At 45.8% G+C, this 24,127-nt stretch overlaps 1 long non-coding RNA gene across 1 annotated transcript; it reads right to left on the bottom strand.

Annotated features, from left to right (window-relative positions):
- Window positions 1-6,534: 6,534 nt before the first annotated feature.
- On the bottom strand, window positions 6,535-24,071 carry LOC131817113 (uncharacterized). The gene is made up of 4 exons (XR_009348331.1): window positions 23,328-24,071; window positions 10,397-10,509; window positions 6,808-7,047; window positions 6,535-6,600 (listed from the first exon to the last, which is right to left on the bottom strand). It is a non-coding gene; the product is annotated as an uncharacterized LOC131817113 (long non-coding RNA).
- Between the last annotated feature and the right edge of the window lie 56 nt (window positions 24,072-24,127).

The following is a 24,127-nucleotide window of genomic DNA, read 5'->3' as shown; positions in this document are numbered from 1 at the left end:
ACGGTCAGGGGTGCCCCAGCAAGGAGGGAAGGGCATGGAGATAAACTTCAGAATGTGGGGAAGTAGGTCCAAGAGGACATACCCTGGCCTTCGCTGGAGGGATGGGGAGCCAGTGCTCAGCGCACAGATGTGTCAGTAGGTGGCTGAAAGACATGGGGAAAGATTATGTAACTGGGGTGTGGAGAAGGAGAATAGTGGCCCATTGCTGGAGACCTGATAAATTGAGAGCCTTCTTCCTGGGGGCGTGGGCCTGAAAGAAGGTCCAAGATGGCTTAATTACCCATGGTGGTCTGCACCTGGGATGAGTCACAGGAGAACTGTATTAACCCCCTTGGGCTTTCCCTGCCCCGGGGCTTGGGACAAAGCAGCGTCCCAGGCTGACCAACCACGGTCCCCTCCCCCGCTTCCTCTCTGGGAGCTGGGGGATTTGCATCATCAGGCACCTGCTGGAGGTGAGTGTCCTCCCCCGCCCACAGCCGCCTTCTGCAGGCTGAGCAGGTGTAGGTGGACAGCTGGCAGGGGTGGGTGGTGGGGTGGGTGGGGTGGGGGCAGGGTTGCTGGGGGCAGCCGCCCTGTCCTTAGGAGGAGCCTGATTTTTACAGGAGTGGATTCATGAGGTTGGAAACTGGTGGCTAGCGTGGCGACCAGAGCCAGCTTCTGTCACATCCGAAATGGAAGTAAGAACCTACTGGAAGAAACCGAGGAGCCGAGAGGTCTTTCCTCAGGGCCTCTGGGTTTCCGTCAGACTCCCCTCAGCAGAGGGCGTGTGACATTGGGCATTTCATTCAACCCCTCAAAGTCTTAGTTTGACTGCAAAATGGTGGTGACATACCCGCTCTCTGGCACTCAGACTACTACAAGTGGACCCTTATGAAGAGCTCATTGTGGGTGCCAGGCTCTGTTCGAAAGGCTCTACATACTCTACATACCTAGAGAATATTGTGTTATATTCATTAATGGCTCTACATGAGGTATTACCATGACTGCTACCCCCCTTAAAGATGAGACAGCGGAAGCACGGGGAAGTGAAGGGGCTTGCCCAAAATGGCAGAGTCTGGATGGAGACCCCTGTGCAGCCAGACTCACACACTCCACACCTCCACATGTCAGACCCCCGCCGCCTTCACCTCCTCCCTCAGCTGCGAAATCCTTTACCAACAGATGCCGGTGCGTTTTTCTCAGTCATGACTGACCTCCCCAGAATGCTGAGTTCAAGACCTCAGGCCCCACTCCCAGCGTGCCGTGGTCACCGGGGTTTTGCCTCAGGAAGGGATGGGAGTGACAGGTGTGTCCGCTGAGTGTGGGTCCTTACAAACCCGTGGAAGGCACAGGAAGGGAGACTCAGAGAACCGGCAACCTCCCACAGTCATGGAGCTCTGAAGCTCAAGAGGCTCATCTCATGGCAAAGTTCCCAGTGCAGGGTTTCTCAGACCTCTTGGAAAAGAAGCCAATTTGGTGGCTCAGGGCAAGGCCTCTAGAACCTGAGGTCGAAGCCCATTTCTGTCACTTCCCAGTTGTGGGACCTTGGGCAAATGACTTTACCTCTCTTGGCTTTGGTTTGCTTATCTGTACAATGGAGGTCCAGGGCTACCTACCTCGGAAGGTTATGGTGAGGTGCTCATGGAGTACTCTCCGTGGCTATCAGAGTGACAGCTCCAGGCTGGGGGCAAGAGTATAGGATTTGACTCAAGGTTTGCTTTGCCTAGAGGAGGCAGGATAAGGGCTATACCCAGAAACCAGAAGATTGACAGGGTGGTGGGACGTCTGTCTGGGGAAGATTCTAGACGGAAGCAAACGGTAATTTCAGGCTGGTAGGAGGGTAGCATGAGGTCCTAGGAGGCTGAAAGGCAGGTAAGTGCAGAAGGGTCTAATTGGACTGGTGGTTATTTTGGGGGGACCCACAGCTAGGCAGCTGGGTAACCTCTTTCCAGGACCTGTGCTCAGTATTCAGGAGGCCCGACCAGGCAGTCAGCGTAAGATAAGGATGTGGCCGCACGGAGTGGAAGCAGCCACCTGGAAAGGACTTTCCTCTCCAGGTGGCTGGGGGTTAAGGAACAGATCATGAAGCCTATGGGAGGAAGCCACCAGAACCGGGGCTCAGCTGACATTGGGGAGGCCAAGTCCAGATGTTAAGTAGATACAGGGGGGCCAAGGGGGTCAAACCAAGGGGAGGAGGCAATTAGCACATGCAAAAGTTTAGGACAGCACCAGGTTCAAAGGCCATGCGATGCATGTGTTGGTGGTGATGCTGTTATTTTTGATGGTCAGGATCTGCAAGCAGAAGTAACCAGACGGGGTTTTGATATCTTATTACTTCCCTCCATGAATCTGGGACCGATACTGTCTACTTTCTCATTTAGCCAAATGAGACCTTTTAAACAACCAAAAAATGCATCAGCTACCATCACCACGATTTCATAAAAGAAGAGCCATCTTCTTGCCAAAAGGAAGATGGGAGTAATCTCAGAATAGACATTTAAATTAGAAATGAAAATTAACTGTGCCAAAGGCTCACTTGCATTGTCTTTTTGTCAGGTGCAGCTGATGGAGGGAAACTTTGTCTGGAGCACAGCTACTGGGCAGAGCAGACTGGGTGACGTACTCCTCCCTGCCAGGGCTCCCCTTCCTGGGCCCTGGGCTGCCTTATGGACTTTGGTTTCGAGGAACATGAGAAAGGCTCTGTAGCCATGTACAAGGTGTCTGTCCTGACCCTGAGCTTTCATGCTCACAGCTGGGTCTCTGCTGTCCTGTGCAGGCCCTCCAGGCCCCTGGCTTCTGGGCCAGCCTGACCCCACTCCATTCCATGGCCACCTGGGTCCTCTTCCTCTTACAGCCCTCCGCTTCCCCTTTGGACGTGACACCTGAACTTGTCTTCCATTGGACCGTTGGCACTTTTTAAGGGCTTTGACAGGAACCTTGCCTTCTGCCCCTCCTGCTCCTGCCCAGCCTGCCCAAGGGACACCCTGTCCCATTCATTCCCACCCCTGGACCTCAGCCTCAACCCTTGTCCTTGATGGCTGAGGATCCACACGGAATGTCAGAGTGAAGACCAGCCCTCAGAGCCACTGTAGTGTGGACCCAGCCCTTCTACCCTGGTGCTCCTGCTCTCCCTGTGCGGGTGAGGGACAGAGGGAGAAGGCTGAGTCTCAGGTTTGCTCACAACCTAGAGAAATCAATAGGCCCAGGGCAAGGAGCTAAATGCATAATTAACCCACCACTGTGTCCGTTTGTCTCTTGGATATCTGTAAGCTCTTTGCGGTGGGAACCTTCCCTGATCATCTTCTATTTACTCTTTTATTTCCTACTCATCCTCAATTCCCAATGTCTGCCCCTCCCCGAAAACCAGCTAGTGAAGGTCATCCGAAATATATGTGTTGCCTTGAATTTGATTCTTTCATTCCATACACATTTACTGACCACCTGCCAAGAATGATACCAAGACAAAGCAGATAATGACATTGCCTTCAAGGAGCCTTCAGCCTCCCGAGTAGGAGGACCCATGGCCATGGAACTGGAAATGAAATAGAAAATACAGAATATTTCCAAAACAAGCCTGAAGGCTGAGCTGAACTGGTTTCGCCTCCAAGTGCTTGGGTGGTTTGGCCCATACGGGTCAGCCCAGCCTGGAAAAGCAATCTCCCCACTGGGGCCCCAAACATGCCCCATTCAGCCTTGAACACAGCTCTGAGCCAAGGGCGAGTCAGCCTCGCAACCGTGCAACCACCTTGTTTTGTTTCCAGAGAGGTTTTGTCCCCACCTTGGTCTGCTGGTGTTTTTCTCCCTGACCCCCTCCCACACTTATCCTGAACACGACAAGCCTCTCCTGAAAAACAAATGTCTCCCATTGCAAGATAAGGGTGCCCTTTCCGTGTTTCCATTAATTTGCTGACGCTTGTTTTCATGCTGAGTTTGGGCTGGCCTTGTACTGACCGTGGAAGGCCGAAGTTTGTTTAAGCAAAAGGACGCAAGAAAGGGGAAAACAAATCAAAGAAACACTAAATTCTCAACCAAAAAAAAAAAAAAAAGAATTTTCAGGGTGCCTGGGTGGCTCAGTCATTTGAGCCTTCAGCTCAGGTCATGATCCTGGAGTCTTGGGATCGAGTCCCGCATGAGGCTCCCTGCTTAGTGAGAAGTCTGCTTCTCCCTCTCCCCCCGCTACTCCCCCTGCTTGTGCCGTCTCTCGTTCACTCTCTCTCTCTCAAATAAATAAATAAAATCTTAAAAATAAAGAAAAAAAGAATATTCAATCAACTGGTTTAGAACAGTGATGAGGTTTCCCAAGAGGAGAGTCTAAAAGTAAGTGGGATGGGGGGACCCATCAGGCCGATGGTACAGGGCAGGGATTCCCGATTTTCTTGCTCTTTACTGCTCACTGACAGTAATGGTGGCTCAGACTTCCTATGGGGGCCGGGGGCACATCCCCAAGGGGTTCTGGAAGCTACTCCCAGGAGGCTGCCTTCTGATCTCCTTCCAGTCTCCCAAGGTAAGGCTCTCCAAACTTCCAGGAGCTTTGAGGGGGTACAGTGATCACTTTCTTCCCAATTTGTACCTGTGTGGAGTGGGGGCAGCCCAAGGGTGTGGGGAAGCATCCTGAACCCAAAGTTAGGAGTCTTGGCTGGGCCCCTGAGCAGGGCAGATGCCCTGACTTATCTGACTCAGGGAGTCTGTGATGTTCAAGGATTCTAGAATATCCACTTCCTCAGTTTTATTTTATTATTTTATTATTATTTTTTAAAGATTTTATTTATTTATTTGACAGACAGAGATCACAAGTAAGGCAGAGAGAGAGGAGGAAGCAGGCTCCCTGCTGAGCAGAGAGCCCGCTGTGGGGCTCGATCCCAGGACCCTGGGATCATGACCTGGGCCGAAGGCAGAGGCTTTAACCCACTGAGCCACCCAGGTGCCCCCACTTCCTCAGTTTTAGTTATGTAATTCTCAATCGAATGCGTGTTCGCTGTAAGAAAGCAAAGGTAGCAGAGAAATATCTCAAGACAGGTCCCTCACCCCCACCCACCACCAGCTCCAGAAATAACCACTGTTTGTTAGGGGAGCACCCTTTCAGAAATGCTCCCTGCCCACACAAAGCTATCACTGGGTACGCTCAGGCCCTGTTTCGAGTCCAGGGTTCCCACGGCTTGCCTAGTGGCTGTGGAGTTCCCCCATTTTCCAAAACAAGAATCTGCCTTCTCAACACGTTTTATTCTTTTGGCACTAAGAAAGGTTTTGCTTCTTCCTCTTCGTCTTTTTGTTTTTTTCTTTTTTAATCTGTATTCGCTTTTTCTAGAAAATTCCAAAGATAAGGAAGAGGTGTGGAGCTGGCTTGTCCAGAGCCAAAAATCAATGACTCATAGCTATTCCCAACTCATTCAGCGATGTCACACTGGTAGCTTGCAATTGGCTGCATCTGGTAGATGCTACAAGTCAGGACCCCACCCCACCAGGATCAAGTTTCCTGGCACATCCCGGGGCAGGGGTTGGGGGAGGGGTGGTGGGTGAGGAACGGGCTTTGACAACTCAGGGTAGGGGGAAGGGTCAGCCAAATGCTGCTACATAGTTTGATGGGCTCTGTGGAGTCAAGCAAACTCCATCTGTAGGTATGTCTCTGCTGGCAAAGGATGACAGAACCCCGGGCAAGATCATGGAAATAGATGTTGGCAGAGAGTGGGGACTTACGCCTCCTCCGTCTAGCCTGCTGTCCTGAAGCAAACCCTCGATAACGTTACATCCTGTAGAGAGTGCTAGAATTGTGGCCCCTATGAGCCGCAGCTTCTTGTGTCTGCACCCCTTTGCTGTGGGGGTGTTGCTGCTCCCCTCACTGAGCAGTCCCGTCTACTTTGCCAGCTCCTTGAGTCTGGACTGGCCTCGTGACCTTTCTGGCCAGCAGAATGCGTCAGAAATAACATGCACAGGGGCGCCTGGGTGGCTCAGGGGATTAAGCCTCTGCCTTCGGCTCAGGTCATGATCTCAGGGTCCGATGTAGGGATGGAGCCCTACACTGGGCTCTCTGTTCAGTGGGGAGCCTGCTTCCCCCCACCTGCCCCCCCACCTGCCTCTCTGCCTACTTGTGATCTCTGTCAAATAAATAAATACAATCTTTAAAAAATAAAAAGAAAGAACATGCACACTCTGGAGCTTAGGTCTAAAGGGGTCTTGTGTCTTCTTCCATCTCCCTCTCATAACTTTGAGGCCGCCATGCCCTGATGAAATTCCCTGAGCCCACTGGGAGATGAGAGACCACTGGAAAAACTGGCAAGCTGCCTCAACCACCAGACACGCGAAAGAGGCCATGTTGGGACACCCCCACCCCGGTCAGATGACCTTCGCCACATGGGCTCTCGCGGGATTGACTAACAGAACTGCCCACGTGGCCAACCCACAGCGCTGTGAGAAGCAACAAATCACCATGGTTTGTTATGCAGCAATAGCTAACTGAAAACAACCTCAAAATCTAGAGACACCAGTGGGCCTGGAAGGATGATGTCCCCAAGACCCCTCCCCCCATCTATAAGTGAATCCCCACTAGAGCTGTTAAATGATCAGGATTTATTTAAGCTGTTATCCCTCCCCTCCCCGGAGCTCCTGCACCTTCAAAGGAACAACCTTTTTTTTTTTTTTTTTTTTTTTTTAAAGATTTTATTTATTTATTTGAGAGAGAGACAGTGAGAGAGAGCATGAGCGAGGAGAAGGTCAGAGGGAGAAGCAGACTCCCCGTGGAGCTGGGAGCCCGATGCGGGACTCCGGGATCATGACCTGAGCCGAAAGCAGTTGTCCAACCAACTGAGCCACCCAGGCGTCCCAAGGAACAACCTTTTAACAGTGGGACTGCAGGCCCTTATCAAGGACAGATTTCTGGCCTGGGAGCCTCCTGCCTGCTCTTCAGAAGGCACATCCTTTGACAGCTTTCAGCTCATTTTGCAAAGGTGATGGGGCAGATCTACTTCAGAGGAGACAGCTGGTTGGTAAAGTAGAGGAAGTTGTGAGGAGACACTGAAGCACGTCCAACCTTCTTTGTAGCCAAACAAAACCATTTCAAATCCCAAAAGAGTCCTAGGGGAAAAAATAAACAAGGATTGGAAAGATGACAGAACGTGGGGGCAAACACATAGGTCGTGCCCTATACATGTCAGTGACATAAACATAGTAAAATGTGGGGCATCTGGGTGGCTCAGTGGTTAAGCCCCTTTTTTTTAGCTCAGGTCATGATCCCAGGGTCCTGGGATCGAGCCCCACATCAGGCTAGCTGCTCAGCAGGGAACCCGTCTCCCCCTCCCCCTCTGCCTGTCTCTCTGCCTACTTGTGATCGCTGCCAAATAAATAAATAAAATCTTAAAAAAAAAAAATAGTAAAAAGCCAGGTAGATCAAGCTAGAGTTTGACATCGTTCTCAATGTGCTTTCCCTCCCTAGACTGTAAGCCTCTTGGAAGCAGGGATCATGAATTGCTCATCTTTTTGACGAAGAGCCTAGCATGGGGCTTTGCACAGGGCAGACACACAGTGAATTTATACAGTGAAGTATAAATTCGAGCCCAAAGAACAGGGTGCGGAACATAGAAGCCAGTATGTCCCACGGTTTTGAGATTTTGAAAGGTTTGAAATGTCTGCGGAGGAGTCCAGAGAGCAGAGGTCTGGGCCCTTGGAAATGGCTGCAGGCAGGGTCCTGCAAGCACTTGGCTCCCCAGCACTACCCTTGGCAGGAGTCCATGCCCCAGGAGGTCCCTGGGGACCCTGGGAACTTCCAGGTGAGACTGCAAATCCTCAGACCCTGGTGCCCCTTTGAGCCCCCTTACTCACCAACCTTGTCCAGAAAGAGGTGGCCTTGGGCAGAGTGGAGCCTACCTGTGCCAAGACCTGGAGCCTGGAGTCAACCCCTCCACAGTCCTGAGGCCAAGCCAAGAGAGTAGAAGAAACCCTGGAAGGCAGAGAGCCCCAGGCATCCTCCCCCAGACAGTGGGCAAGTTGTCATTCTCCCTGAGAGGTCTCCCCAGGCAGCGGGCAAGTTGTCATTCTCCCTGAGAGGTCTCACCTTGACCCATCTCCTCCCTCTTGCCTGCACCCTTGGGGCACAGGGCCCTGGGGGTCCTGGGGGCTCCCCAGAACCTCTCTGGGTGAATGTGGGGGCTCTGGGGAGCGTCTCTCCCTCTCTCTACTACTCTAGCTCTGGTTTGTATATCTGGGGACAGAGCCAGGTAAAGGGGCCCCTCGAACAATGTCCCTTCCAAATCCCCTGCCACTTCCTTGAAACCAAGAGCATGTTCTCTGGCCCTCAGAGACTTTGTTTCTGGTCTGCAGAAGGAAGGGAAGCAAGGAAGAAGGAACGGCAAAGGGAAGGCAGTGGGAAGGGAGTCCTTACAACCCACCCAGCTTCCTCCATTACCTACGGCATAAACTTCAAGTCCTTTTATGGTGTGCAGAGCTCTTGCCAGGTGGGCTGCCCCACAGCTCAGTCTAATCTCTGCCTCCTCCCTTGGACCTGACAACGCAGGGCTGAAAGGCCCTTCCCCCTCCCACCTTTCAAGGCCTCCTTCTGTTCTTCGTGTCTTCCTCCTCTGCCGCCTTGGCCCCTTCTCTCTAGTGACACAACAGGGTCCCCCCGCTCCTTTCCTCCTTCCTTCCTTCAACAAGTGCTCAGTGAGCACCCGCATGAGCCAGACTCTGTGCCTGGTCCTACAAGGATACCACAAAAGAGACACTGTTCCCTTACAGGGCCCCCTCACAGACAGGTGTGGAGTCATGGGGGTAAAGAGCTCGAAGTGGGCACGGGGACAGCCTCCCACGGAGAAGCAAAATTAACAGCTGAAAGCGGTATAGAGGTTAATGAGGGTAGGGGTGAGGGCGGTGAGAGGCCCCAAAGTGGAAGGGAACCTGATATATACTTCAGGAAGTAGAAGAAGTGGTGGGGGGGAAGGTTGGGTCGACTCTGGGCTGTGGGCCTGGTAGACCACAGTGAGGACTCTGGGCCTCCTCCTGGGAGAAATGGGAGACACTGAGAGGTTTAGCCTGGTGGGGCTGGAGGGATGGGAACATGTCTGATTTGCACGTGGAGTGGTCAGTGATGGGGGCGGGAGTGAAACAGGAGAGCCCGCAGGAGGCCGCTGGAAAAGTGGAGGAAAGAGGCGCTTGCGTCCTAGACACTGGCGGGTGGACCAGATCAACAGGTGGGAGGTCGGACTGATGGTCAGGTTGGCAAGAGGGACAAGGTGACAAAAGGGCGTGTCCAAGATGGCTCCCTGGTTTCTGCATCGGGAAGGGTCTGTGCTCTGGCTAGCCTGGGGCTTTTCTAAGTTTTCAAGCCTCTGCACCCAGCATAGCATCTTATGAAGAGGTTGTGGAAGGGAAATCCAGACACCAGAGAACAAACGGGCAAAATCTCTCTATTCAGGAGAATGTCAGGTGTTGACTTCAAGCCATTTTAGCCACACTTTTTACAGAATCCTGGTAACAAACAGGTACTTCCAAATGCACAAAAATCAGATTCCTTCCAAAGTGGTAAATTAATGCTTTTGGAATGTAGGCAGATAGGTGGGGCATAAGCATTCTGTTCTCATTTTTCAAGATAATAGTTTGAACTAAAGGAAGCTTCTGGAAAAAAAAAACACTACATTAACAAAGAAGGAAGCCTTAAATATTAAGATATTTGAAGATATAAACTAGATATACTATGTTATATGATAAGTATTAAATATATTTAATATGATATTATATTTTTTTCTTTGTTTAAATCCTTTTTTTTTTTTTAAAGAGACAGCGAGAGAGGAAGCACAAGCAGGGGGAGTGAGAGAGGGAGAAATAGGCTTCGGGCTCAGCAGGGAACACAATGCAGGGCTTGATCCCAGGACCCTTAACAACTGAGCTACCCAGGTGCCCCTCTTTGTTTAAATTCTTTTAAATACAATACTATTTTTAATTGCAGTAGTACCTGCTTGCTGTGAGAAATTCCAGCAATATATAAAGAATGTTGTCAAAGTGAAGGTCCATTTCTCCAACCCCCCAAACTCTCTCTCATCAAATGTCACCATTTTTTCCTATGAACCAAAACATGTTTCCACTTTTCATAAATATGAGATTGTTTAATACCTTTCTGTGACATGATTTTCTCCCCATATCATAGTCATGTGGAAGCATGACTTAGGGTCATGGTCAAGCCACAGACTTTGGAGCCAGATCACTGGGGTTCAAGTCCCAGCTCTGCCAACCACGTGTGTGATCTTGGATGAGTGAGTCACCCCACTGTGCCTTGGTTCCCTCATCTGTGAAATAGCACAAATTATAGTATCTTCCTCATTGGGCTTCTGGAAAGATTAAATAGACAAAAAGCTTGGAGAACAGTGCTTGGTACATATGTTATCTTCCCGCATCAGGACAGCTTCCAAGTATAAGATGAATCGAAATTATTCACCTCTCCTTTGGGGATGGATTCCGTCTCCTTTGTAATTCTAAACTGCAATTATATGTTATCTGTAAAGGATCTTTAAAGATGTGTCTTTCCTGAGGAATCACAGATCTGTACCTCTGAAACCAATAATACATTACGTGTTAATTAATTGAATTTAAATTCAAAAATGTTTTGAAAAATGGCAGTACGGAGGATTAAAAACTAATCCTTGGGATTAGACACTGAAATTCATAGTAAAATAATTTTCTCCGGTAAAATTTTTTTCTAAAAAATAATAAATTGAAAAGAAAAGATGTGTCTTTTTGCAAACATGTGGGAATTCGTGTTCTTACTACAAAATGGCATCAATGTTCACTCCTACCCTCGTACTGAGCCGATTCGAATTCCTGTTAGAGATCCCTTTCCCCACGCTTTTGTCAATGCTACCAATCAGCAAGTTTTGGTAAGTTTCATCAAACCAGTGGGGGGGGGGGGGATATCTCCTTGTTGTCATTTGTGTTGCCCATTTTATTCATGAGATAATCATTTTATATGTTTATTAATAAGTTGTGGGGCTTTTTTTTCTCCTTCAGTGAATTGATTCCATTTTAATGTTGGGCAATTTCCATTGAGTTTATATCTTTCAGTTGTTGATTTGTAGAAGTTCTTTCTATATTAGGCATTAATCTGCTCTTTGCTTAAGTCGCAAATAGTTTCTCTTGGGTGTTTGTCTTTTAGTATTGTTTATGGTTTCTTTAGGTATACCGGAGATTTGTTTATCTGTTAATCTGCTTATTAATGGATAAATCGGTTTATCTGTAGTCTATCTGTTAATCTTTATGGACTTCGGGATTGGAGCCTTCCCTGGAAAGGCCTACAGCAAGTTAAGATTTTAAAAACATGTTCTTACATTTCTCTTGTGTAAAGGCTTTAAAAATGTTTTGATTTCAGGGGAGTCTGGGTGGCTCAGTGGGTTAAAGCCTCTGCCTTCTGCTCAGGACCTGGTCTCAGGGTCCTGGGATCCAGCCCCACATCAGGATCTTTGCTCAGCAGGGAGCCTGCTTCCCCCTCTCTGCCTGCCTCTCTGCCTTACTTGAGATCTCTGTCTGTCAAATAAATTAATAAAAATTTTTAAAAAGTTTTGATTTTTAAACCACCTTGAATTTCCTCCTCAAATTGATAACCAGTTGTCCCAACAACATTTTGCCCATTAAATTGTGATTGCCATCATTTTTATAAACTAAGTCCCTATTTATACAGGACATACTTCCGGACTCTTTGTTCCTACAACAATACCTCATTTTTTATTATTATCATCTTTGGTATCTTCGTTGTATGTCTTGCTGTATATAACAGGAGGTGCTCTTCTCATTATTCTTCTATTTCAAAATGTTCTTGGCTATTCTTGTATGTTGACTCTTCCCAGTGAATTTCAGAATCAGCATATCCATAAAAAGTCCTGCTGGGATGTCAATAGGAACTAATTTGGAGGAGAATTAATATCTTTTTAATTCTGACTTTTTTCATCATTTTCAGAAGATAAGTTCTTTCTCTTTAGAGTCTATATCTGTAAATCCTTTCATAAAGTTCATAAGTTTTTTTTTCCATAACTCCTGTACATTTTTGACAATTTGTTCCTAAGTACCTTTTTGTTTTTATTATTAATGCGAGTTATATCTCTTTTCTTTCATATTTCCTAATTCATTATGCTGATATATACGAAAGCTGCTGGCTTTTGTGTGTGTGTGTATGTTTCCTTTCTAATTTGCCACCTTGTAAGATTCTTCTATAAGCCATAATTATTTTTCGAGGTGTTGATGTTGGAGGTTCTACAGGAATAATCATAACATCTAGAAATAATGCCATTAGTCTCTTTCCATGTTGATGTGTACCTCTTCTTTCTTTTTTTTTTTTTTTAAGATTTTATTTATTTATTTGACAGACAGAGATCACAAGTAGGCAGAGAGAGAGGAGGAAGCAGGCTCCCCGCTGAGCAGAGAGCTCGTTTTGGGGCTCAATCCCAGGACCCTGGGATCATGACCCAAGCCGAAGGCAGAGGCTTAATTCACTGAGCCACCCAGGCGCCCCTACCTCTTATTTTTTCATCTTACTGCAATGACTGGGTACTCCAGGCAAGTGTACTAATAATAATGGTATTGGTGCTTGTGGGTAGCTCAGTCGGTTCAGTGTCTGCCTTCGGCTCAGGTCATGATTTCAGGTTCCTGGGATCGAGCCCCATTTCGTTTTGGGCTCCCTTCTCAATGGGGAGCCTGCTTTTTCCTCTCCATCTTCTGCTCCCCCTGCTCATGCTCTCTCTCTCTCCCTCTCTCAAGTTAATAAATAAAATCTTTAAAAAAAATAACAACCATTTCAACTTGGTTTGTCTCAATCCTGCCTTTTAAGAAAATGCTTATACCTTGCCATTAAGTTTAGCATTTTCTGTAGCTGTAGGTTTCTGATGGAGACTTTATTAAGTTCAGGATGTTTTCTTTCTTTTTTCAGCTTATTTATTTGAGTAACCTCTACACCCAGTGTGGGGTTCAAGCTCATGACCCTGAAATCAAGAGCTGTGCATTCCACCCACTGAGACAGCCAGGCACCCCAAAGATGTTTTCTTTCCCACTTCACTTGTGAGAAGGTTTTCTGTGTTGTTTTGTTTTTCCAATCATGAAATGGTATTGTATTTTATTAAATGTGTGTAGAGGTTTTTTATTTTTGCTTTCTGGGCTTTTTGTTTTTGTTTTGTTTTGTTTTGTGTCAGTTGAAATGATCAGAAGTTTCCTCTCTTTGATATAATAAAGTAGTGAATTTCATTAACAAATATCTTAATGTTGAACCATCCTTGCATTGCTTGAATACACTGGTGCAATTTGCTAACATTTCATTTAGGATTTTAAAAATCTGTGTTTATAAGCAAATTTAGCTTTTGCTTTCCTTCTTGGTGGTTCTGTGCTTGTCCACTTTGGTATCAGAATTATGCCAGCCTCATGGAATGAGGTCATGAGATCTTACCATAAAAGCACACTGGCCTGGGGCGCCTGGGTGGCTCAGTGGGTTAAGCCGCTGCTTTTGGCTCAGGTCATGATCTCAGGGTCCTGGGATCGAGTCCCACATCGGGCTCTCTGCTCAGCAGGGAGCCTGCTTCCTTCTCTCTCTCTCTGCCTGCCTCTCAGTGTACTTGTAATTTCTCTCTGTCAAATAAATAAATAAAATCTTAAAAAAAAAAAAAAAAAAGCACACTGGCCTCATTTCTTTTCCATGGGTAGATTTGACTTTTTAAATTTTTTTAAAGTAGGCTGTATGCCCAACCTGGGGCTGGAAGTCAGGATGCTGAGATCCAGAATCACATGTTCCACCAACTAAGCCAGCCAGGTGCCCCACTGTGGGCAGATTGGAAACTGTTTTCTTCCATTCTGGGTGGTCTACTTGAACTTGACACTATTTATTGAGTCAGTTGGGATCATTTATAATTTCCCTGAGAATTGTAATATTCACCCCGATTTAATCCAGTTGCACATAGGATTCTCTAAATTCTTTAATAACCTCTGTTTCCATAATCATGTTCTCTTCTTGTTTCTTTAAAATCATCAGTTTGGGCTCTTTCCCCTTAATCAGACTTATACAAATCTTATCTATTGTATCAAACATCAGCTTTTGATTTGAGAAAACTGATATTTGTTATTTTGTCCATTTTGTCTTTATTAATTCTTATCTTCTACTTGAGTTAGGTTTATTTTCGCTTCTCTTTTTTCCAGCAACCTGAACTGCATGCTTAGATGACTTAGTTTCAGTTTTTCTTGTTTTCTAATGTTTAAGGTAATAAATTTCCCTCCAATTTCCACTCTCTCTGCATCATATAGAACTTGGCATGTAGTGTCCATGTTGTCATTACTCTAAAGTGATCCATGTTTCAGCTTTGATTTCCTGTTTCGCTACAGATCACAGAAGTCTTGGTTCTGATTTCCTCTTTAATGCAAAAACTACTGCAAAAAGTGCCTTAAAAATGCAAATGGATAGATTTTCTTTTCTTTTTTCTTTTTCTTTCTTTCTTTCTTTTTTTTTGCTACATTTTTCGTTGATTTCTCACATTAAGGCTCTGTGGACTGTTTGGGTCAGAAGGTTTCTACTCTGGCAATTTATAGAAATCTTCTTTGCGATCTACTACACAGGCAAATTTAAACTTCTCCACGGATGCTTAAAAAGAATGCCTGTCCTTGGCAAGTCCTACAAGAGTACAGGTATCTATCTCGTAGACGACCTGCTTCTGAATCGGGGTTTCGTACGTAGCAGAGCAGCTCCCTCCCTGCAATCTATTGAAAGTCAGCCCTCAAAACAAGGGTTTGTCAAACAAAATTAAAAAAAAAAAAAAGAATACAGGTATCTACTGAATCAAGCGTGTAACTCAAACCTTTACTTTTTATCTAATTAATAAATCAATTTCTGCTTATGATTTAATTATTTCCTTCTGATTGTTTTCTTCACTCTTAACTTCCGGAATTCCAATTTTGGTCATTATTTAATCTCCTAGAGCTCTGCATGTTGCTTAGTATTTTTTCATATTAACCATAGTGAGACTAGAAGAACAGTGATTTAACTTTAGAATCCAAATGCCACTGGGCATGTGAAGTCATGTGGTGATTCATTGTGTAAGTACTGCCCAAGCGACACATTTTTAACGAGTTAAAAAAACACAGCATACATTGGGAGAAACGTGCTGGTGTGCGAGTGGCCGAATAGCAGAAGGCTGAAATTTATGAAATGGAAAAAGTCAGTTCAGCCAAATATTTACGAAGCGTTCTATGAATGGCACAGGCACAGGGAAGTGGAAGGTTCTGCCCTGCCCTGGTGGCCACACAGACCTCTTGGACAGCCAGGACCTGCACTGATTTTATATAGTTAAGTAACCAAAAGACAGCACAAATTTCCCTGCCAAATGAATGGCCCAGGCATCGAGTGTTACCACAGTCCAGGGAAAGGGCAGATGGAAGCTGTGAACACAAGACTGCTTATGTAGAAACCTACCCCAGCTGCTTATAGCCAAAAACCCTTAGATGCCTCTTAGGCACCCTTAGGTTCTCTTGGCCTCACCTTCTTTCCTTCTAATGTCTCCTTCCAGGCGCCGCACAAGCTCTGGCTAACTTCTCGCCGCTCAATCGGACAGCTTCCCAGCTCACCCTGTGTCACTGGCCTGCTACCTCGAGACTTCCCAGTTGACATGGAGGTGCAGGACCCTGCTTGTTCTCCAAGCGATTTCACAGGCATGATCTGGTTCGATCTTGACACAGCTCAGCCAGAGTTACTGCTTCCATATGTCAACTGAGGGCCAAGGCTCTGTGCAGCCGCACCAGGCTCATCCTTGGCAGAACAGGACTTAAACACAGACGCTCTCATTTCCAGTTCCTCATGTTTCCACTGCACTTGGCTACCGCTGAGGTAGCCACAAGGTGGGTGCAATGCTGGATATATCCTATGTCCGCACGTGAGTGTGCAAAGGCGAGAGGGACTATTTCAAGTAGTCACCACTCAACAGGGTGATGGGGCAGAAACATCAAGGAGAAAGAAGATTGAGTAAAGTCACTAGAATTGTTGTTGTTGCTTTTTTAAAGCACTGATAACCTTCAAATCGAGCCAAATGCTAAAAAGTCAAACAATAGATAAGAAATCAAGGTTCTAGGGGTGCCTGGGTGGCTCAGTGGGTTGAGCCTCTGCCTTCAGCTCAGGTCATGATCTCAGGGTTCTGAGATCAAGCCCTACATCAGACTCTGCTCAGTAGGGAGCCTGCTTCCCCCCCCCCCCGCCTCTCTGCCTGCCTCTCTGCCTACTTGTGATCTCTCTGTCAAATAAATAAATAAAATCTTAAAACAAACAAACAAACAAAAAAAAAAGAAATCAAGGTTCTGCAAAGAGGTGGAAGACCTGTACTCTGAAAACTATAAAATATTGATGAAAATAATTGAGGGCCATTGAGTGGCTCAGTCGGTTAATCGTCTCCCTTCAGCTCAGGTCATGATCCTGGGGTCCTGGGATCGAGTCCTGCTTTGGGCTCCCTGCTGGGAGACTGCTTCTCCCTCTCTCTCTCTGCCTGCTGCTCCCTCTGCTTGTGCTCTGTGTGTGTGTGTGTCAAATCAATAAATAAAATAACTGAGGATGACCCAAAGAAATGGAAAGACATTCCAGGCTCATGATTTGCAAGAACAAATGTTGTTAAATGTCTATACTACCCAAGGTGATCTACACATGTAATGCAATCCCTACCAAAATACCAACAGTGTTTTTCACAAACTAGAACAAACAGTCCTAAAATTTGTATGGAGCCACAAAAGACCCCAACTAACTGAAGCAATCTTGAAAAAGAAAAGTACAGCTGGAGATATCACAATTCTGGACCTCAAGTTACATTACAAAGCTGTAGTCATCAAAACAGTATGGTACAGGCACACGGGTCAATGGAACAGAATAGAAAATCTGGAACTAAACCCACAATTATGTGGCCAGTCAATCTTTGACAAAACAGGGAAGAATATCAGATGGGGAAAAGATAGTCTTTTCAACATATGGTGTTAAGAAAACTGGACAGCAACATGCAGAAGAAGGAAACTGGACCATTTTCATATACCAAGTACAAAAATAGATTCAAAATGGATGAAAGACCTAAAGTGAGACCTGAAGCCATAAAAAATCCTGGAAGAAAACCCAGGCAATAGTTTCACTGACATCTGCTGTAGCAACTTTTTGCTAGATAGGTCTCTGGAGACAAGGAAAACACAAGCAAACATAAACTGTTGGAATGACGTCAAAATAAAAAGCTTCTGGGGTACCTGGGTGGCTCAGTGGGTTAAAGCCTCTGCCTTCGCCTCAGGTCATGATCTCAGGATCCTGCTCAACAGGGAGCCTGCTTCTTCCTTTCTCTGCCTGCCTCTCTGCCTACTTGTGATCACTGTCAAAAAAAAAAACCCCAAAAAACAAACAAAACAAAACAAAACAAAAAAACCACAAAAAAACCTTAAAAATAAATAAATAAATAAGGTGGATGAAAAGTACAAGGGGAATATAGTCAATGATGTAATAACATTGTATGGTGACAGACAGTGACTACACTTATCCTGATGAGCACTGAGTAATGTCGATAGAACCGTCAAATCACTATGTCTTACCCCTGAAACTAATACGACATTGTATGGCGAATCTACTTCGGTAATAGATTTAAAATATTTTTTTATGTTTGTTAAATATAATTGTTTTTATACAGAAGAATTGTTAAGAACCCACATGCTGAGCAACAATCAAAGTATTCTAAATCAGCTAATGCAATCCGAATCAATGATAATTATGACAATGTTGAGTGTCAGGGGGAAATAGAAATAACACAATGCTGAGTGCGCTGCAGGATACAGATCTACAAATGTGGTAGAAATTCATTCATAAAGAATCAGAGCAGGATGCTTACAGTGGTTATCATCACAGCATGGAGAGATGAAAGGTGATCACTATTTTCTTTATCCGTGTTTTCCAAATTTTCTACAATGACCATTTTTTTGTTTGTTTCTTTGTTCAAGTAGGCTCCATGCCCAGCATGGAGTCCAGTGCAGGGCTTGAACTCATGACCCTGAGATCAAGACCTGAGCTGAGATCAAGAGTTGGATGCTTAACCAATGGGGTGCTTGGGTGGCTCAGTGAGTTAAGCCTCTACCTTTGGCTCAGGTCATGATCTCAGGGTCCTGGGATCGAGGCCCACATCGGGCGCTCTGCTCAGCGGAGAGCCTGCTTCCCTCTCTCTCTCTCTACCTACTTGTGATCTCTCTGTCTGTGTCAAATAAATAAATAAATAAAATCTTAAAAAAAATTAAAAAAGAGGTGGATGCTTAACCAAATAAGCCACCCAGACACCCCTCCAGGTTTTATAAGGAGAAAGTCTAGATAATATTCAGACTAGATAAATTTTCATTTTTTTTTTTTAAGAATCCCAAGTTCAGGTTTCCTTAAAAGATGTTAAATCAGTGTTTTCTTTTTTTTTTTTTTTTTAATTTTTTTTTAAAGATTTTATTTATTTATTTGACAGAGGGAGATCACAAGTAGGCAGAGAGGCAGGCAGAGAGAGAGAGGAGGAAGCAGGCTCCCCGCTGAGCAGAGAGCCCGATGCGGGACTCGATCCCAGGACCCTGAGATCATGACCCGAGCCGAAGGCAGCGGCTCAACCCACTGAGCCACCCAGGCGCCCCAAATCAGTGTTTTCGATGAGAATATGTTCAGCTGTAAGTCATGGAGCATTTCATGTGGGTTAAAAAGTAGAGTAGAGCTAGGTAGTCACTAGCTTTGGTCAGAGCCTATATCTCTGTGATTATCTTGCATCCTCTTCATGGTGCTAAAAAGGCAGCTGTAGTTCCTGCTATCAGATTCATGTTAAGGCAGAAAAAAGGTGGAAATTTCCCAGTGGTGATTTTTTTTATAATGGTGCCAAATTCATTGACATTCCTCCCTTTAGAGGTGGGGAGGGCGTCTCTGTGATTTCCTCTTGACTCTAGACAGGCTTATCATTACTTCCACCAATGGATATGGCAGTAGTGGTGCTTTGTGACTTCCAAGGCTTGGTCAATAAAAGGCCATGGACCTTTCATGTCCTTTTCTTAGAATGTTCGCTCTTCAGAGATCCCCCCCCACACACACACCCTTGGGATGCCTCCTCTCAGAACCAACTGCCATGCTGTGAGAAGCCCAAGCCACAGGGAGAGTTCAGAGGCCATTTGCAGATGTTCCAGTGGACAGTGCCCTGAGCCCAGCCTTTGGTCATCGCAGCCCAGGTGCTAGACAGATTAAGCAAAAACGCCTCCAGATTCATGCTGTTCAACTCAGGAGCCACTGACCACCTGTGGTTATTTCAATTACATTTAATTAAAATTAAATGAGAACGTTAGTTCCTCAGTCACCCTGGCCACCTTTCCAGGTCTCAATATTCACATGTGACTGGTGGCTATCCTATTAGACAATATAGGTACAGCAAGTTTCTATCATTAGAGAAAGTTCTATTAGACACATCTGCTCCAGATGATTCTTGAGTGCTTGAGTCCCCCCCCCCCCCCACCGCCGGCTGAAGCTCCAGATGTTGTGGGGCACAGAAAAGCCATCTGTCCCCTGCACCCTGTCTGAATTCCTGACCTATAGGATCCCAGAACACAATCAAATGGGTGTTTGATGCTACTAAGTTTTGGATAGTGTGTTATGTAGTAGTAGCAACTGGAATAAGTTCCTTTGATAAGAAGAGCAAAGCTTTCTCAGAAACCATCCCGGCTAACCTCTGTTTATGTCACATTGGTACAGCAGTGTCACAATGTCACCCTGTTGCAGTGAAGGCTGGGAAAACATGGAGTTGGCTCTTACGGTTTTGTGCATGGGTCGGTGTGTGTTTGTGTGTGTGTGGGTGTGAGCGTGTATTTTCTTTCTCAAATACCATATATATATATTTCTGGACCTTGTATCTATTGTATAAACTAGAATTTGGTGTATGTAATTCACTGAGTAAGCATAGCTGCATAACAGATGCAATCTATGCTTTAAGTTTATGTATTATTACAATAGAGCACTTTCAGTTTTTCTTAACATAGTACACAATAGGTGAGATCTAGAATTCATATAGTTAAAGCATTCTGATATTATTAATCAATGTAAATCAATTAATGTTCTTGGCATGCAGACTGTTGTGAACACTGTTTCACTCCCAGAATCTGCAACTACGATCTCTTCCTCCTTGGCTAATGGAAAGAAATTCAAAGATTTGGCTTGGATTTTTGTTCACGGAGATAATAGGGAGTTAAAAAAAAAAAAATAAGGAGTAAGCAAGTTATAAGGACATGTTCTCCTATCCGACCAATTCCTTCAGTGGAAATGCTTGCTCCAAAGATTAGTGGGTTTATTCAGTGTTATCTAGTTATTTTTCAATTCCAAATATCTGTGTACCCATCTTTTAGAGAATGTGTGGCCCTCCTTCACTAACCCCTATGAGAAGCCGTAGGAAACCACACTGAGGTTCCATTAGTCATAAATGTGCAACTTTCTTTGAAAAGTGTTTAGGGAAAAGTGGGCTTACTTGGTTTTTAATAAGTCAGTGATTAGTTTATAATTGTTCCTTGCCAATAATTTAAAATTTTCTACAGTTCAGGTTACATGACTGTCCACAAGAAATCAATGACATTAATGACAGAAACATTATGCTTGTTATGTCATCTTTCAAGTAAAGATACAGGGCTGATTCTCTAGAAGTGAAACAACCCTTAGTAGGGACACATTAGGTGATGGTGACTCTCCTATAATCCTCAGTTTACAAAGAAACAGAATGAAAATTCGAAGGTTTAGGTTTAGGATACATTTGTCAGAAATCCAGGTGTGAGTATGTGTGTGTGTGTGTGTGTGTGTGAATGAGATAATAATTCAGAGCACTTTCAAGAATCGTGTTTCACAATAATATTGAAACACATTCGTTTACCAAACAATCATAAGCTTCAGTGTGAGGCACTGCTCTAGTAATTAATTGTGTGGAACACAGGCAGGGAAAGGTAAAGACTGTGATTTTCAGTGACTATTAGTTGCCCACAAAGAGGAATTCCTATTGTTGTGATACCACTCAGAGCCTCATATCAATGCTTTTTTTCCCCTCCATAAGTCAAAATAATCATTTGGCAATCCAGTCCCCTGTGCAGTTTCAAAGTAAATGTGAAATAGTAACAAGTCATCAAGGGGCCTTTAAAGATTAAAACTTGGATAAAGGGAGTTTTATCCCTTGTGACTTGGAAGGATATGAATCTGGTTTCCCTTTTACTTGCAATCTATATCTTTAAAACAACTACATTGTTTACCTTAGGGGCACTGAGTTTTAAACGTGGAATTTTTTAATTGAAAGAGATATTAGAGATTATATAATCCAACCCCTTTCTGTAGGTGAGAGAACTGAAGGTTGATAGAAATGGATAAAATTCAGATCTTCCAACACCTGCCCTTCAGATGACATGGGACCTCTGTGTGTTTGTGTGTTTGTATGTGTGTGTGTTCATATTTGTTTTGAAACATTCTCATACCCTTGGACTAAGCTGCAATAACTCATACATTTTTGACGTCTAAATTTTTTTTTTAAAATTCAATTTACCGCTATCGCTAATTAATCAGAACCTATCAGATGTCTGCTCTTGAATTTTAAGCCTGAGATTATAGATTGGGGACGTTCAGAAAAGAGAATTTGTGCCTTCCCTTTGAGAATTTGTGGAAAGTATAGATAAGGTTGACAAAATTACAATTCATCTATCTTTGGTTAGACATTTTAATCTCAGCTGAGCCTAATATACTCCTCTAATTATAGTGATATACTTTCCAAATTACAAATCAAGACACATGGCCAAACACAAGGTCCTGCAATGCTGGGTGTTTGGTACAGCAAATATTATTTGCCTAATGGTAAGAGAAATTATGCCTTGGGGCACAGGAAAGATGAAATGTTTCTCTTGATAGGCCATTCCCCAAATATCCTATCTTTCTTCTTGTAATTACTGCCCTCAACTAATTATAAAATTAAAAATAACTCATTTTTTAATAACAAATGGAGTGGATATTCATTTTAGAAAACAAACAAACAAAAAAAACCCGACTGAGCAAAAAGTAGTAAACACTGAAAGAATATATCTTTTTTTTTTTTTTTTTTTTTTAAGATTTTATTTATTTATTTGTCAGAGAGAGAGAGAGAGCAAGAGTGAGCACAGGCAGAGTGGCAGGCAGAGTCAGAGGGAGAAGCAGGCTCCCTGCGGAGCAAGGAACCCGATGTGGGACTCGATCCCAGGACGCTGGGATCATGACCTGAGCCGAAGGCAGCTGCTTAACCAACTGAGCCACCCAGGCGTCCCTGAAAGAATATATCTTGATGCAGAGAAACATTTAACTTAAAATGTTTCCAAAAATAAAATAAAATAAAACACATCCACACTTTCGCAATCAAATCCCACTTTTCCTTGTTACAAAAAAACCCAAAGACTAAAAAAATCGGAATTTAAGGAGTCTTTGAGTAAAACTTGAATGTTCTTAAAACACGCCACCTGAGCTTTAGGAATCCGTGCAATAAACATGAAATCGGCCACCTGACCACTCCCACCCTCAACCCATCGCACACACCCTTCCCTCCTCCTCCGGCACACATCGGGGACTTTAGATATATCCCCTATTGATTGGGTTCCTTCTAAAGGGGAACAGGGGGAGGGGGCGGAGGCAGAGGGCATGAAAGGGTGGAGAAAAAGGCTACGATCGGATCTCGCATCCCTAAAGCGCAAAGCCTCTAGGCCTAACACCTACAGCGGGTGCGTGTGCAAAAAGCACAGCTGGTCTACACAGCCGGCTCCGCGGACACCCTACTCCGCGGGGAGTTGCGCTTTAACTTCCTTAGAGCAGGTTGAGAGTGCAGGCCCCACAGTTTTAAGAGGAAGGCGGAGCCCCAACTGGTGTTTTTCCAGGAAGCACTTCTGGAGTGCAGAGCAAAGGGAGGAGAAGGCCAGCGCTGGGCGTTTCATTCATTGCTCCTCTCTTTCCCCTTCCACCCTTCCCTCGCCTTAGACTTTCTCTCCCCTTTCCCCTGGCGCGTTTGACGTCGGTCTCCTGGATACCAGACAGCCAATCGCCTAGCTGCTACGGGAGAAGCGCGGCCAATCAGGCGTCGTTGCTACCTGTGAGCAATATTTTTAGCAGAGAGGGACGCTCGGTTCCACGCCCAGGCAACTTCTTGTCTTTCTCCGCCGCAGGTTGTGAAAAGGGGCGCTTACCGGCTTCCCTTGAGTCCCTCTCGTTCCGCGCTCCCTATTTACCCGCTCGTAGTTCAACCGAAGAGCATCCTAAACGCACCTTCCAGGCGGGCACCGTGTGTATTGTGTGTATTGATGGTAAAGGACACTTGAAATACACGCATGTATATATACACTTAGATACGTACGCAATTTGGCACGGAGGCCTAGGCTAGGACATTGGGAACAAAACGTGGTTCTTCTTACAGTCTCAGGCCACCCGCACGTCCGAGTTGCTGCCGGGTCGCACGGGGAGGTTGTGATGTGGGATGCAGAGGCAGTTAAACTGTCACCCAGGCGGGAGGTGTGGCCAGGTGGAGTCCCTTCCCCACCCCCAGCCTAGCACGGCCGCTTTGGGTTCTGCTGTTGCCACTCTCTGGGTGGCAGTTGGCCTAGGCCCCGGAGGTGATTGATATTCAATTAACCGGGTGCGGGTGCACGAGTCCCTGTCACACAGTTCGCCCTTTCTCTCGGCTCTCCCGGGTGCACTGGAGACCGATTTGGTAGCTCGTCCACGAGTGGGATTTTCCTGGGCCACAGTCCCACTCGGGTAGGGCATTTTTTGTAAACTGTCCCCTCCCTCTCGAGGCCTCGGGCTCTTCTCCCCGTTGTTCCCCGCCGCTCCGCCACCTGCCTCGCTCCCCTCCCCCCTTCTCTCCCGGGCTCTCCTCCAAGACCAAGCGTCAGCTGCCCCACCCACCACCGTCGCCCTCACTGGCACTTCTCTCCTCCAGTCCCTTTCCTAGTTTTCTCTTAGTCCCGCCCACAGTGCCGCCAGGACGTCGGTTCATTGGCCGTTGTGGAGCCCGAGGGGTGTGGCCTTACGTACGGGGCCCTCCGCCGCCCGTGGGGACATGGGCAGGCGGGACCTGGCCAATGGCGTCGAGGGGCAGGGCAGGGGCGGAGCCGCCGCGGAGGGTCTGGGGTGAGGGGCGGGAGGGCGGGGAAT

Source organism: Mustela lutreola, chromosome 15, assembly GCF_030435805.1.
Source record: "Mustela lutreola isolate mMusLut2 chromosome 15, mMusLut2.pri, whole genome shotgun sequence".
Lineage (NCBI taxonomy): Eukaryota > Metazoa > Chordata > Mammalia > Carnivora > Mustelidae > Mustela > Mustela lutreola.
The sequence above is the reverse complement of the archived record's forward strand: the minus strand, read 5'-3'. Positions and strand labels throughout refer to the sequence as shown.